The sequence below is a fragment of the Equus asinus genome, chromosome 14, assembly GCF_041296235.1.
Source record: "Equus asinus isolate D_3611 breed Donkey chromosome 14, EquAss-T2T_v2, whole genome shotgun sequence".
NCBI lineage: Eukaryota > Metazoa > Chordata > Mammalia > Perissodactyla > Equidae > Equus > Equus asinus.
Window position 1 is genome coordinate 40,897,443 of NC_091803.1, and position 15,636 is coordinate 40,913,078.

General features: G+C 43.5%; 1 long non-coding RNA gene across 3 annotated transcripts; it reads left to right on the forward strand.

Annotated features, from left to right (window-relative positions):
* The first annotated feature begins 1,973 nt into the window (after window positions 1-1,973).
* LOC123276818 (uncharacterized) lies at window positions 1,974-7,660 on the forward strand. 3 transcript variants are annotated; one of them, XR_011494317.1, is made up of 4 exons: window positions 1,974-2,093; window positions 2,651-2,710; window positions 2,841-3,070; window positions 6,570-7,660. It is a non-coding gene; the product is annotated as an uncharacterized lncRNA (long non-coding RNA). The 3 variants fall into 3 exon arrangements; XR_006513387.2 differs by lacking the exon at window positions 1,974-2,093 and adding an exon at window positions 2,105-2,322; XR_011494316.1 differs by lacking the exon at window positions 1,974-2,093 and having other exon boundaries at window positions 2,571-2,710.
* Window positions 7,661-15,636: the final 7,976 nt, after the last annotated feature.

The window sequence follows — 15,636 nt, forward strand, 5'->3', positions numbered from 1 at the left end:
GAAGTTCCATTATCGCAAGGTCCAAAGAGATAAACGTTCTCTTGAAGGTATACAGAGTCTGTTTTTAATTCTTCTAGTTATCATTTTATTATTTATTTTTAACTTAATTATATTATGGCCAGAGAATGTAGCCTGTATGATATATGTTAAGGCTGATTTTACTATCCAGCTTGTGGTCCATTTTTGCAAAAATTCCGTGTATGCTTGAAAAGAATGTGTATTCCTCCAACTTTGGATGCAGTTTTCTTCATATGTCCCTTACGTTGAGCCTGTTAATTGTGATGTTCATACCTTATTTATCTGCACTGGATTTTTTGTCTGTTCAATCTGTCCATTGATGAGAAACAAATCTTAAAATTTTCCAAAATGATGGTGGAGTTGTCAATTTCTCCTAGGAGTTCTATCAACTTTTGCTTTATATTTTTTGAGGCTGTTTTATCAGTGCATTGGAGTTTAGAATTGTTACACATTCTTGTTGAATTGAACTTTTATCATTATGTAATGACTCTCTTGACCTCAGATAACGCTTTTATCTTAAGGTCTATTTGTCTTGTACTAATATAGTGAAATTACCTTTATTTTGATTATATTTACCTGGTATATCTTTTTCCCATCTTTGACTTTTAATCTCTCTAGTATCCTTAAGTTTTAAATATACCTCTTGTACACAATATATCCAGTCTAAAAAGCATTGTCTTTCGACTGGAGGGTTTGATCCATTTACATTTACTGTAATCACAAACCTATCTATATACATTAATACAACGTGTGCTTTCTATTTGTCCCACTATTCTAGTTTCTTTTTCCTTCTCTCCTTTCTTTCCTTCTTTTGGATTGAAGTGTTGCTTTTCTTTTCCTTTTTCTATTCCTCATTCCACATTTTGGAATTAATTTGGAAGTTTTACGCCTCATGCCCATCCTTTTAGTGGTCACTCTAGCTATTTTAACATCAATACTTAAAGTCTAAATCTAATCAATAGTTTTACCTTTTCTTAAATAATATAAGAACCTTAAAATACTTTAACATCAATCACTCCCTCCCAAGGTATATGACATTATAAATCCAATACTTGAGTTCTGGTTTATCTTTTCCCAAGTTAGACATTGTCCGTGTTGTATAGTTAATTTTTATTTCAACTTCCTTACACATTTACCAATATCTTTGCTCAGCATTCCTTCTCAAGTCATAGGCCTTTCAGTTGGGATTTTCCTCGTTTCTTAAGTATCTTTTAGAATCTCCTTTAATGAGAATTTTTTTATGGTAAACTCTGTTTTTGCATGAAATTACCTTCCTTTAGGTATTTTTCTTAAAAGATAATTTTGGTGGTTGCAAACTTCTACATTGACAGTTGTTTTCTCTCAGTGTTGATTTCTCACTTTTCTCTGACTTTCGTGTTGCTGCTGAGGAAGAAGCTATCAGACTAATTGCTATTCTTGGCAGATCTGTGCTTTCTTTCTGGCTTCTTTTGAGTTTTTCTTTTATGTTTTATTGCTCTGTACTTCCTTTTTATTTATCCTGCTAAGGATTCAGTGAGATACCTATAAGCAAGGACGGGTATCTGTCAACAATTTTGCCGATTTTTCAATCATATCTTTGAATATCACCTCCCTCCCATTTTCTCCATTATTTACTTTTGAAACTCCTCTTTGTTTTATATCAGACCTAACACACTACTCTCCGTGTCTTTTAACATACCTTTCACATCCTTCTTCCTAAGGATAAGTAAACCAGAAAATATACTAATCTACTGTTTAATCTGTCTGCTAAGTTTTAATTGTTAGTTATTATATTTTTCTTTCTAGAAGTTATTTTTTGTTCTTTGTGAAACTTGCTCAGTTGGTGTTTGTTGTTTTTTGTTCCCTGATAATTTTTTTCAAGCTTCCTCCTTTAATCTTTAAATATATTCAGTGACCTTCTAGTAAATGTTTAACAACTGGCGCTCTCTCCAAAAATAAATTTAAAATAAATAAATACCATCAGGGGCCGGCCCGGTGGCGCAGCAGTTAAGTGCGTACTTCCGCTTCAGTGGCTCGGGGTTCGCTGGTTCAGATCCCGGGTGTGGACGTGGCACTGCTTGGCAAGCCATGCTGTGGTAGGTGGCCCACATATAAAGTAGAGGAAGATGGGCATGGATGTTAGCTCAGGGCCAGTCTTCCTCAGCAAAAAGAGGAAGATTAGCAGTAGTTAGCTCAGGGCTAATCTTCCTCAAAAAAGAAAAAAATACCATCATTTATAGTGTTTGCCAACTTCCATGGTGTAAATACCCTCACTATGGCCAATTTCAAACTACCAACACGATATTGCTGAACATGGAGTTGATGGTGAGCTGGCTTGAGCACGTTGCTGATTTCAAACGTGTTCGTATTTATGTTCTGGTATCTGAAGGCTGTTGGTTTGTTTCTGCTCTTTATCATGACTACTCATTTCCACTCGTGGTATTGTGTTCCCTTTTCTCCATGTGCGATTTTTTGGACTATGAGCCAATCATTTCCTTGGAACTTTACTGTAGGCGATCTTTGAGTCCTGGTGTAAATTTCCATTAGCGAGTAGTCGACTTCACTTGCTCATTCCTGGGGACCCTACTTCCAACTTGTAACATCTTTAAATTAAATTATTTGCTTGAGATTTTTTTTTTCTTTTACTACTCAGATAGCCTGAAATCAGATCACAAGCCTGAGTGAGGACCCCCTTGTAATGACAAATGCTCAGGTGAGATTTTTGCCTTCCCCCACACGCAGCCTGAGATTGGGATGGGCAAGTTTCAGGAGCCCCTCTTCTGCCTGGGAGGGTTTGTTTCTCACTCACGCTTACAGAGGAGGTATACTTCTTTGTGGTCCAGCTCTACGAAAGGATCTACGGCTAAATTCCGCCTGGGGTGTGCCCTAGACTCTGTCCCGCCCTCACGCCTTCTACAGCCTTTAGAGGGGAAGCTCAAATTCTCCAGAATTTGGAAGAAACTCTCAGGAAAACCCTGGCTTTGGAGGTGCTCACTACCCAGCATTCCTGACTCCGTGTCTTCAGGGACTCTGGATTCCTTCCCTTTGTGCTAATGTGCAATGTGTTTAAAAGGTGAGTTCGACTATTTTATTCAGGATTTTAGTTTCAGAGGGCAGACTATTAGGGTATCTGACTCTCCATCGTGCTAGAATTAGAAGCCTTTTTATCACTTCTAATACAGAAACGACTTCATGGCATGTGAAATTTCCTGGAATCTTTTTCCAAGTCCTCTCCCTCCTTGGGCAAAGTCTGCTGCTCCTCAGGCTATTAAAGTTTGGCATCGTTTCTAGCTGTTTATATAGCCACTAGAGTTGCTATGATTCCTTCCAGAACTATTTATGACAAACCTGCATTAAATCAGAGCAGTTCTGACTAAAGATAAATCTACCCAACCATAATACAGCCTCTCTTTCTTCTACACACGCTCAAAAACAAAACGGCTGGCCCTGAACTCAAAACCTGCTCCTCTCTCTTTGTTCCCTGAGTCAGCAAATGATGCTCCCTCCACCCAGGCAGCCAGGTCAAAGACCTGGAGACCAGCTTCCTCTCGCATGGTGTCTTCTTCGGCTACGCAATCCGTTCCCAGGTCATTTGAGTATATGGCTAATGTATTTCTGGAGTTTTTTAAAGATCGGCACTTGAGCCAGCATCTGTTGCCAATCTTCTTTCTTCTTCTTCTCCCCAAAGTCCCCAGTACGTAGTTGTATATTCTAGTTGTGGGTCCCTCTGGTTGTGGCATGTGGGACACCACCTCAGCATGGCCCGATGAGCAGTGCCATGTCCACACCCAGGATCCAAACACGTGAAACCCTTGGCCTCTGAAATGGAGCGCACAAACTTAACCACTCGGCCACGGGGCTGGCCCCTGGAGTTTCTTATCCACTTTCATCCTCCATGTCTACCCAGCCTAAATTATAATCCTTAATTAAAATCCTCCCCATCCTCTCTCCTCTAGCCTTCTATGTGGTCTTCATTTAATAGCACATTATTTGACAGTTAATCTTCCCGACAACCCTATGAGGTAGGTACTGTCGTCGTTCCCATAATAAAGATGAAGAAGCTGAGGCTTATAAAGGTTAAGTGAGGTCCCAGGGCTAGTCAGTGGTGGAGCCCAGCTCCATGCAGTGGTCTGATCTAGAGCCTAATCTTAGCCACTACTCTCTAAAGTTTGCTTTTCTGCCTTCAGGCTCACCTCCTCTGATTCAGTCTCCCTCCTGTAGCAGCTAGAGGGATCTTGCTGAACTGCAACACTGATCGCGTCCTGCCTCAGCTCCAAACCGCCAGTGGTTCCCCACTGCCTTGGGCTAAAACGTCGATTCTTCAATAAGGCTCATGTCTACAGCCTCATCTCCTATTACGTTTCTAGAAGTTCATTCCTCGCCCCATTTCACTCTGCTGCAGCCACATCACACCCACTCGCAGCATCTGAAGGGAAGCCATGCTCTTCCATCCTCCTATGACTTCAACTCACACTCTTCTCTGACTGCATACATTTTCCCCTCTTCTTTACTTGGTGAACTCCTACACATCCTTCAATACCCAGCCCAAATGTTACTTAGTGGAAGACTTTTCTGACCTCCCTCAGGTGGAGCTAATTGTGTCCTTTGCCCTATAACACCTTGGCAGGAAATGCTTGACCTCTGAGGCCCATTAGTATCAGAAAAGGCCAAGTAAAAGCAAATTCAGTTAAAATGGGGCTAAAATTTCATAGCAAATATCAAGGGAAAAAAAGGATTTGATTGAGACTCCACCTTAAAAAATGAACTAAAACGTATGGACATTACTCCATCTTTAGTTAACGAAATTAAAATTGCAAGAGACTACTAATTCTTAGACTAAACAGATGATGAAGCCAGAGCGATTTCTTTTTCCTTTTTTGGCATAATTTCCTGACAAAAATTTGTTTGAAAGTCTGATATGACATCCTTTTCTGCAAGTTTCACACCATAATCATACAGAAAGTCATTTTTGTAAAAATATTATGAGATGCTATCAGTTTCCCAGCAGGCCTTTCTTAGTCTGTTCGCAATGAAATCACTCTCTTGTAAGCACCTGTCCTGTCTTCCTCTCCTCTATATCCTCTTCTTCAGTTGTTTCTTAGTCTAAGAATTGCATCGGCCATGGGCTCACTTGTCAACGTCTCTGGGGGTGCTTTGAGAAGTTCTCCAACATCAGTCACGCCAACTTCAAGAAATTCTGCAACTTTGCTAGGATTATTTTGCAATTTTATTTCACAAACACTCAGACAGACTGACCAACACCCAAGAAAGAGGGTGTTGGGGTGATGGACAGAGCCAGACGCTGTGGTCTCGTTCATTCTACTGGGCCAAGGTCAGTTTCCTGGGTCTGATAATGACTGTGGTTGTGTGAGATGTTGCCACTGGGGGAAGCCAAGTGAAGGACACACCGCATTGCTTGATGCTATTTTTGCAACATCTTTCGAGTCTGTAATCATTTCAAAATAGAAAGTTATAAATATAACAATAACTCATAGTCAAGAGGAGCCCAAGGAAACATGGAGAGTAAATGCATGAGAACTAAACTTATAAATCAAACTTGTAAATGACCAGATGTGTCATTAAAATTTTCTTGTGGTGATCACTTTTGCTTTCCTAGGTGATCTCGAAACTGGGTGAAGAGTGGGGTTTTCACTAAATCTTTCCATGGGATTATAGTTATTTATTTAACTGCCTACCTTCTCCCACTGGCCTGTGAGCTCCTTACAGCCCGGGAATGGATGTTATTCGTCTTTCTGTTTCCCATGCCCATCACAGGGCCTGGCACAGATTAAGCCTCTAATACAAACTTAATGAGTGAATGAATGAAAATGTGAACAAAGAAACCAGGAGATTGGGTCTCTAACTCGGTCCTGGCATAGCTGAGCCCTGGGGAAGATGGTGCCAGTGACGTTTCCTCTAGACGTGGTTTGGTTTGAGTTTTGGAGGTGACAACAGTTGACGCGAAACCTGCCCAAAGGGTTTACTTTGCTTGCTCTTAGCGGATGCAGGCAGATGCTATGGAATTGCCCACACACCCCTCCTGGCCCCCTAACCCGTGAGCTGGGCTTGGGGAATGTCAGGGGTGGTATATTTGGGAAAACCCAGTTTGGGATGAAGCCACCTCCATTGCCCCCTGGAAGATGCCCTGTGGGTAAAGATGACTTCTTCCCCACACAGCCCAGCCTCAGGTGCAAGGAGGGGGTTTGGAGTTGACCTGGTCCCCCTGGGAGCCAACTACTCCATCTTCAAAGTGGGGGTGTGGATTCCTGCCCTGTCCTTGCCTGTCATCTCCCTAAAACTGATAAGAAATTAATCCTGTGATCCACACTGGGTCCCTCTCCCTAGAGGCAATCTCAGGAGATTTTCCAAATCACACCACATGTACTGTTGTGCGACTTGATTGTCGCATTTCCCATTTAATGTATTTTGGACATCTTTCTGTGTCCATGCGCGCAAATCTCCTTTGTTCTTTTTAAATAGCTCTGTAATATTGCACAGAATGGACATATCACTGTTTACCTAACCAGTTCCTCTCAAGGATGGGCACTGATGCTGATTTGGTTTTGTTACAGACAACGCTGCGATGGTCAGACACCTCTAAATGCCTAGATGTAGCTGGCTAGTACTTAATTTGCGCTCCCAAAAGGTGGCACCTGTTTGCACATTCCCAGCTACGGTGTACGACCACGAAGCCGAGTCTTTTGAAAGAAAAAAGAAATCGCGTCACTCGTGATGATGGCGCTTATCGCGCGAGAGAAGAACGAACGTCCTTCTACAAGGAGATTGATCTGAGCTACTTTGTTCTCCTTTCGGTATCCTAACAACCTCATGGAGACAATGGAACTGACGACCGGTGTTGCTAGTTTAATCATTTATTTGTTTTACAAACGTTTAGTGCCAAGCCCGTGTGGCGTGCCAAGCGGGCGGTGGGGAGGGGCAGGGGGCCAATGATGCCCAGGAGGAGAGGGCAGGCCTCTGAGGCGCTTCGCTCAGCTGCACAGCTCCCTCCAGCCGCTTCCCAGCTCCCTTTATTCATTGTTTCTATTTTTCCAACTTTACAAGATGTAACTGACATATAACATTGTGTAAGTTTAAGGTGTACAATGTGTTGATTTGATACACTTATATAGCGCGACGTGACATCTACCACAGGGTTAGCTAACACCTCCACTGTGTCACATTGTTCCCATTTCTATTTGTGGTGAGAATATTCAAGATTTACTCTCTTAGCAACTTTCAAGTATATAGTCCAGTATGGTCATCTCTGTTCATGATTCTGTGCAATAGATCCCACAACATACCCGTCTTTTAACTGGAAGTTTATACCCTTTGGCCAACATCTCCCCATTTTCCCCACCCCTCAGCCTCTAGTAACCATCACTTACTCTCTGCTTCTACGAGTTTGGTTTCTCTAGATTCCACATATAGATAAGGTCATACAATATTTGTTTTTCTCTGTCTGACTCGTCTCACTTAACATGATGTCCTCAAGCACCTTCCACGTTGCGGCAAATTGCGGGATTTCATTCTTTCTCATGGCTGAAAAACATTCCATTGTATATATTTACCACATCTCCCTCCGTTCACCTGTTGACGGACGCTTAGCTTGTTTCCACGTCTTGGCTATTGTGACTAATGCTGCAATAAACATGGGAGTGAAGATATCTCTTTGCGACCCTGTTTTTATTTCCTTTGGATGTATACCCAGAAGAGAGACTCCTGGATCATATGGTAGTTCCATTTTTAATTTTTTGAGGAACCTCCGTACTCTTCTCCATGGCAGCTGCACCAATTTCCATTAGCACCGAGAGCGCACAAGGGTTCCCTTCTCTCCACACTCTCGTCAACACTTGTAATCTCTTGTGTTTTTTGTGATAGCTGTTCTAACGGGTGGGGGGAGATCTCTCTCAGCTCCTTTTAAAGCCAAACTCCTTGAAAGCGTTATCTATACTCCTCTGTCCCGGATTCTTCTCCTCCCGTCCTCTCTTAAACATCCTCCAATCAGGCTTTCACTCCTACCATCCACCGAAATTGCTGCTGTCAAGGTCACTGAGCCTCCACGCTGTTAAAAACTATGATCACATCCAATTTGAGCAGCCAGCAGTGTTTGACACAGTCCATCCCTCTCTCTTTGAAACTCTTTCCCCGCTTGGAGTTGCTTCTCCTCCTATAACTTCTCTTCGTCGCCCTCACCTCTCAAAGTTAGAGCGCCCTCAGGCTCTATCCTCAGACCTCTTCCCTAGCCGGGATTACTTCCTGGGTGATCACATTCAGTCCCATGGCAGTAAATACCATCCATATGCTCTTTATTACAATGTTGGCATCCCCATCCCAGACCCCCGCCATGGACTCTAGACCTGCCTGAGCAACAGTCTAGGCGTCCTCTCCATCTGGATGTCCCACAGCCATCTCGAACGCAGCACACCCACACGTGAACAGATGCTCAATATCATTAGTCATCAGGAAGATGCAAACCAAAACCACTTCATACTCACTAGGATAGCTATAATCAAAAAGGTGAAGAAGAGTAAATGTTGGCGAGGATGCAGAGACACTGGAACCCTCATGCATTGCTGGTGGGAATGCAAAATGGTGCAGCCACTTGGGAAAACAGATTGGCAACTCTTCAAACCGTTCCACAGAGTTATCGTGTGACACAGCAATTCCACTCTTAGGTGTATGCCCGAGAGAAGTGAAATATGTCTGCACAAACATTTGCACACGAATATTCATAGTAGCGTTATTCAGAAGTAGCAACAACCCAAATGTCCATCAATGATGAGTGGGTAAACAAAACGTGATATATCCACACAATGGAATATTATTCATCCCTAAATCATTATTTATTCCTTCATAAAATATGATATTATTCATAAAGAGGAATGAAGGACAGATTCATGCTACAACTTGGATGAACCTTGAAAACATGATTTTAAGTGAAAGACGCTAGTCACAAAGGGCCACATAGTGGATGATTCCATTTATCAGAAATGTCCGGAAAATGAAAATCCATAGAGACAGAAAGGAGATTAATGGTTGCTAGCGGCTGGGAGGAGGGGGAATGGGGAGCGACTGCTAATGGGATTTCTTTTGGGGTATCAAATTTGATAGTGATGATGGTTGCACGACTTTGTGAATATACTAAAAACCACTGCAAAATATGCTTCAAAAGGGTGAATTTTATGGTTCCATGAATCTATGTCAAAAGAAAGAAGTTAAAAAAAAATGTGAGAAACTCACAATTTCCTCCTTCAAACCTACTCAGTCATCGCCCTCTTCATCTCTGTTGGTGATGGTCCCATCCTTCTGGTTCCTCACACCCTCCACCCAAACCGTCAACGAAACCTGTTGGCTTTACCTTCGAAATAGACCCCAAATCTGAACACTTCTTACCACTTTCACTGCCACCGTCTGAGTCTGAGCCACCAGCTTGTGTCACCTACTTTTTCCCGTAGTCACTGCAATGCATTCTTGATCCAGCCGCTAGATGCTCTTCCACAGGAGTTGGCTGCTCCTCTGCCTGCTCACAGCAACGACGGCTCCCATCTTGCTCACAAGAAAAGCCCAACTCCTCTTTGCACCTGTAAGACCCTACATTCCCACCACCCACTCCCACTCTGACCTCACCTCCCCCCAGCCTCCCCCTGCCCACTCTGTTCCAGCACTGTTGACCTCCCTGCTCTTCTCCAAGTATAGCACCCTTGATCCACCTCAGGGCCTTTGCACTTGCTGTTCTCTCTGCTGGAACGTTCCTCGTCTCAGTTATCCACATGGCTCCCTCCTTCCCTACCCTCCCTCTCTGCTTTATTTTTCTCCGTAGCCTATGTCTGCCATCTGAATGTGAGCTACACAGAGACAGGGGTATTTTCTGTCTTGTCTGCTGTTGAATCCCCAGGGCCTGGCCCCTGCTAGGAGCTCAGTCAATGCTTGTCGAACACAGGAATGAATGAACTGTACGCAGGTCGTGCTCAGGAGCGTCCGCAAGAGGATGGGGACCAGGAAGCCGCAAGTATGGACTATGTTTCAGGGCTTCCAAGAGTTTGACACCTATTTTCTCATATATTCCTCACAACCCTGTGAGATAGGCAGCTATTCAATCTGTTTTCAGAAAAGGAAACTGAAGTTTAGAGCAAAACACTTGGCAGAGTACCCGGCTCAGAGCAAGCCTCAACTAATATTAACACTGCGGTGGTTGTTTCCACGATTTCCTCCCACTAATCACCTCGATTCATCTCAGCTCCTCGCCAGTACCCTCCAGTCATAGCCAACCTCGCTCCCCCCACGCACAGAGCTTCTAGACTCCCCTCCCTGCCTTTGCCCCCATCCATCCACCCAGCTGGAATTCCTCCTCTTCCAGCCCTCTCTCTCTCTCTACTGTCAGTGACCCTCATCCACGCAAGACCTGACTTCACATCCGCTTCCTCCAGGAAGGCTTCTGGGATTAACCCGCCCACTGCTCGCCACTTCCATATTCCCCTCACCTCTGCTCCTCCCCCGCTTTCCATCACTGACAACATTGTAGTTCTGCTGGAAGCTTGACCTCTGCCAAGCATTTTCACAGAGCAAACAGCACACACCAGGGAGCCTGGTAAATCTCGCCCAAGCTGTGTGACCTTAGGCAAGTTAATGGACTTGTCTGAGCTTCGTCTGTGAAATGGAAGTAGAAATAAGTCTCTTAGGGTTGCTGTGGGGCTAAAATGAGACAGGTAAATGAAACCCCCGAGCCCAGCACAGAGGAAAGGTCCAATGCAGATTATTATTTATTATTATTATCTCCAAATGACCATGCGAGATGGATGATTGATCTCCCTTTTACAGAAGAGGAGCCCAAGGAGAACGAGGACGGAGTGATTGGTGTAGCTCACAGAAGCCAGCTGGACCTCGAACCCAGATTCTGCCTTTCCGCTCTACTTCATCTATCTTACGGATTCGTTTCTGCTATTTCACTTTACACTCACTGGCGTCCGTCTCATGCATGAGTTCTGAATCATTCTCAGGTTTCAGGTTCCACCCAACAGTGATGACAATGCCCTGAGGTTCGTAGGCCTTCGTATCTCTTGAAAGCACACTCATCTACACTTTCACGCTCCAACTGGCCGGCGACCCTACGGGACAGGGAAGGTACATCCTCATTTCGCAGCCAGGAGAACTGAGGCTCAGAGAGGCAAAGCCACTTGCCCACAATCTCACAGCAAAAAAGTGGAAAAACCATCGTTAGAACTAACCCAGCATTCGCCCTTTGCCAACTCACATGCCTTCTCTTTCCCCATCTCCCCTCCCATCAGAAGGTGCATCCAGCAGGCACTCCATTGGTGCTTATTTGAAGCTGCCACCTCCAGAGAGGGTGATAATAAACACATGTGATGACCAGCTACAGAGACACTGAGGAAGACCCCCGAAGGGCGACTGGGTGAGCTGCTGCTGTAGGCTCGTCAGCCCTGGAAATTCTCTTGTCCCCAAATCAGGCTCAGCCCGCGCTCCTCTGTGAGTCATTTGGTGGTGGAGGGCGGGGGGCTGTAATTCTAAGTATCCAACATACTTTGGGAGAAAGTATGTCAAAACAAGTTTTGTTTGTTATTCTTTCATGGAACTTCCTCCCGAGAGAGAAACCACACGTGTGAGTTCCCCTTTCTGAATAAATGCGTTCATCTGCTTCTCCAAATTTGCACTGTGCAGGGGACAAAGATTCACCCCAATTCCAGCAAAGTCTGGCTCCTCTCGTCTGGGAAGCAGCCTCATTAATTGCCCACGGTTCTTCAATCAATGAACATGCAGCATCAGAACCTGCAAGCTGGCGGGGGGCCGAGGTGATCGCCCCTTGGATTTTCCTAATGTGAAAGGGGATGTTCTCATGGCGAGTGTTGTGGGCTCCTCTCCACAAAATCATGTATTGAAGTTCTAACTTCTAGTCCCTTCGAACGTGACTGTATTTGGAGATGGGATCTTTAAAGAGGGGATTAGGTTAAAATGAGGTCACTGGTGTGGGCTCTGATCCAATGTGACCTGTGCCCTTATAAGAAGAGGAGATTAGGACACAAACATACACAGAGGGAAGACCACGTGAGGACACAGCGGGAAGACAGCCGTCTATGAGCCAGGGAGAGAGGCCTCAGAAGAAATCAATGCTGCCGACACCATGATCTTGGACTTCCAGCTCCAGAATTGTGAGAAAATCAGTTTCTGTTGTTTAAGGCCCCAGGCGGTGGTGCTCTGTTATAGCAGCCATAGCAAACGAACACAGGGGAATGTCTACCCTAGTTGGACACAGTCCCCACCACTCTCTATTGCCTTATGTGTGCCTCCTTTCCTCATTTACCTTGCCTCTGCTCTCTTGACGGTGTTTGAGTTTATGCCTACCGAAAGGCTGCTTTTGTAAAGTAAAAAAAAGTAGCTGCTTTGTTCTCCCCATTTTTTTTATTGTGGTAAAATACACGAAACATAAAATTTATCGTCTTAACCATTTTTAAGGGTACTGTTCAGTAGTATGAAATACATTCATAATATTGTGCTACCATCGCCCTCATCCATCTCCAGAACTCTTTTCACCTTATAAAACTGAAACTCCGTACCCACTAAGCAATAACTGCCCACTTCCCACTTGCCCCTAGTCCCTGGCAACCACCATTCTACTTTCTGTCTCTATCGAGGTGCCTCAGACAAGTAGAATCATACAGTGTGTGTCTTTTGTGACTGCATTATTTCACTTAGCATAACATCCTCAAGGCCCATTCATGTTGCAGCATGTGTCAGAATTGCCTTCCTTTTCGAGGGTGAATAATATTCCACAGCAGGTGTAGATCACATCTTGCTCAGCCATTCATCCCTCGGTGGACGTGGGTTGCTCCCCTGTTTTAGCTGTTGGAATAATGCTGCTGCGAACGTGGGTGTACAAATATCTTTTTGAGAGCCTGCTTTCAGTTCTCTTCAGTGTTTTATCAGAAGTGGAATTGCTGGATCATACGACAATTCTATTTTTAATTTTTTATGGAACTGCCATACTGTTTTCCACAGCAGCTATACCATTTATGTTCCAGCCAAAAACACACAAGGGTTCCAGTTTCTTCACATCCTCAGCAATAGTCATCTTCTCTTGTTTTTTTTCATCCTAACGGGTATAAGGTAATATGGCCTTATAGTCTTGGTTTGCATTTCCTCAATGGTTAGTAATACTGAGCGCCTTTCCACGTGTTATTAGCCATCTGAACATACTTTTTGGAGAAATGACTATTTAAGTTCTCTGCCCATGTTGGATCAGGTTGTTTGGTTTTTGTTGCTGAGTTTTAGGAGCTTTCTATGTAATCTGGATATTGCCCCCTTATCAGATATGATTTGCAAATATTTTCTTCCATTCTGTGGGTTGCCTTTTTACTCTGTTGATAGTGGTTTTTTTCCTGCTTTTTCTCCCCAAATCTCCCCAGTACATAGTTATATATTTTTAGTTGTGTGTCCTTTTAGTTGTGGCATGTGGGTCGCCACCTCAGCATGGCCCAATGAGCAGGATTCAAACCCGTGAAACCCTGGGCCACAGAAGCAGCCGCGCAAACTTCACCGCACGGCCCCGGGGCCAGCCCCGACAGTGTTTTTTGATGCACCATTTCTTTTTGTTTTTGTGAAATCCAATTTGTCTATTTTTTCTTTTGTTGCCTTTGTCTTTGGTGTCACATCCAAGAAATCATTGCCAAGTCCAATGTCATGAAGCTTTTGCTTTATGTTTTCTTCCAAGAGTTTTATGGTTTTAAGTCTTACATTTAGGTCTTTGGTACATTTTGAGTTTTGTTTTTTTTTTTTTTTGAGGAAGATTAGCCCCGAGCTAACTGCCACCATCCTCCTTTTTTTGCTGAGGAAGACTGGCCCTGAGCTAACATCCATTCCCATCTTCCTCTACTTTATATGTGGGATGCCTGCCACAGCATGGTTTGACAAGCAGCGCCACATCCGCACCCGGGATCCAAACCGGTGAACCCCAGGCCGCTGAAGCAGAGCATGCACACTTAACCACTGTGCCACCAGGCCGGACCCTTGAGCCCATTTTCGTACATGGTGTTAGGTAAGGGTCCAACTTCCTTCTTTCGCATGTGGATATTTAGTTTTCCCGGCACCACTTGTTGAAAAGATTGTCCTTTCCCCTCCAAATAGTCTTGGCACTGTTGTCAAAAATCATTTGACCATAAATGTGGGGGTTTATTGCTGGATTCTCTATTCCGTTCCATCTGTCTTTGTGCCGGTGCCACACTTTTGATGACTGTAGCTTTGTCGTAAGTTTGAAATCAGGAAGCGTGAGTCCTCCAGCTTTGCTCTTTTTCAAGATTGTTTTGGCTATTTGGGGTCCCTTGAGATTCCATATGAATTTTAGCATGGATTTTTCTATTCCTGCAAAAAAGACCATCGGGATTTTGATAAGGATTGCCTTGAATCTGTAGATTGCTTGGGGTAATTTTTTTTTTAAGATTTTTTAAAGTTTTTCCTTTTTCTCCCCAAAGCCCCTCGGTACATAGTTGCACATTTTTAGTTGTGGGTCCTTCTAGTTGTGGCATATGGGATGCTGACTCAGCATGGCTTGATAAACGGTGCCATGTCTGTGCCCAGGATCTGAACCAGCGAAACCCTGAGCCACTGAAGCAGAGTGCGTGAACTTAACTACTTGGCCACGGGGCCAGCCCTGCTTTGGGTAATATCGACATCCTAACAATATTCAGCGTCCAGTCCATGAACATGGGATGTGTTTCCATTTATTTGTATCCTCTTTAACTTGTTTCAGCCACGTGTTGTAGTTTTCATTGTACAAGTCTTTCACCTCCTTGGCTAATTCCTAAGTATTTTATTCCTTTTGATGCTATTGTAAATGGAATTATTTTCTTAATTTCCTTTTTGGATTGTTCATGGGTAGTGTATAGAAATGCAACTGATATTTGTGTGTTGACTTTGTATCCTGCTGTTTTGCTAAATTCATTTATTAATTCTAACAATTCTGGGAGGATCTTTAGGGTTTTCTACACATAAGATCATATTATCTGCAAACAGAGATGATCTCACTTCTTCGTTTCCAATTTGGATGACTTTTATTTCTTTTTCTTGGCTGATTGATCTGGTTAGAGCTTCCAGTACTGTGTTAAATAGAAGTGGCAAAAGTGGGCACCTTTGTCTTGTTCCTGATCTTAGAGGAAAAGCTTTCGTTTTTTCACCACTGAGTATAATGTTCACTGTGGGTTTTCCATATATAGTTTTTATTATATTGAGGCAGTTTCCTTCTGTTCCTAGTTTGTTGACTGCTTTTATCATGAAAAGTTGTTGAATTTTGCCGAATGCTTTTTCTGCATCAAATAAGATGATCATGTGATTTTTTCCCCTTCATTCTATTGGCGTTGACCGTCATACATTGGTCAATTTTTGTATGTTGAAGCATCCTCGCAATCCAAGAATAGATCCCACTTGGTCACGGCATATAATCCTTTTAATATGCTGCTAAATTTGGTTTGCTAGTGTTTTTTGAGGATTTTTGCATCAATGTTCACAGGAATGTTGGTCTAGGTTTCTTGAAGTGTCTTTGGCTTTGGTATCAGGACAATGCTGGCTGCAAAGAATGATCTAGAGTGTCCCCCCCCCTTCAATTTTTTGGAAAGGTTTGAGAAGGACTGATAT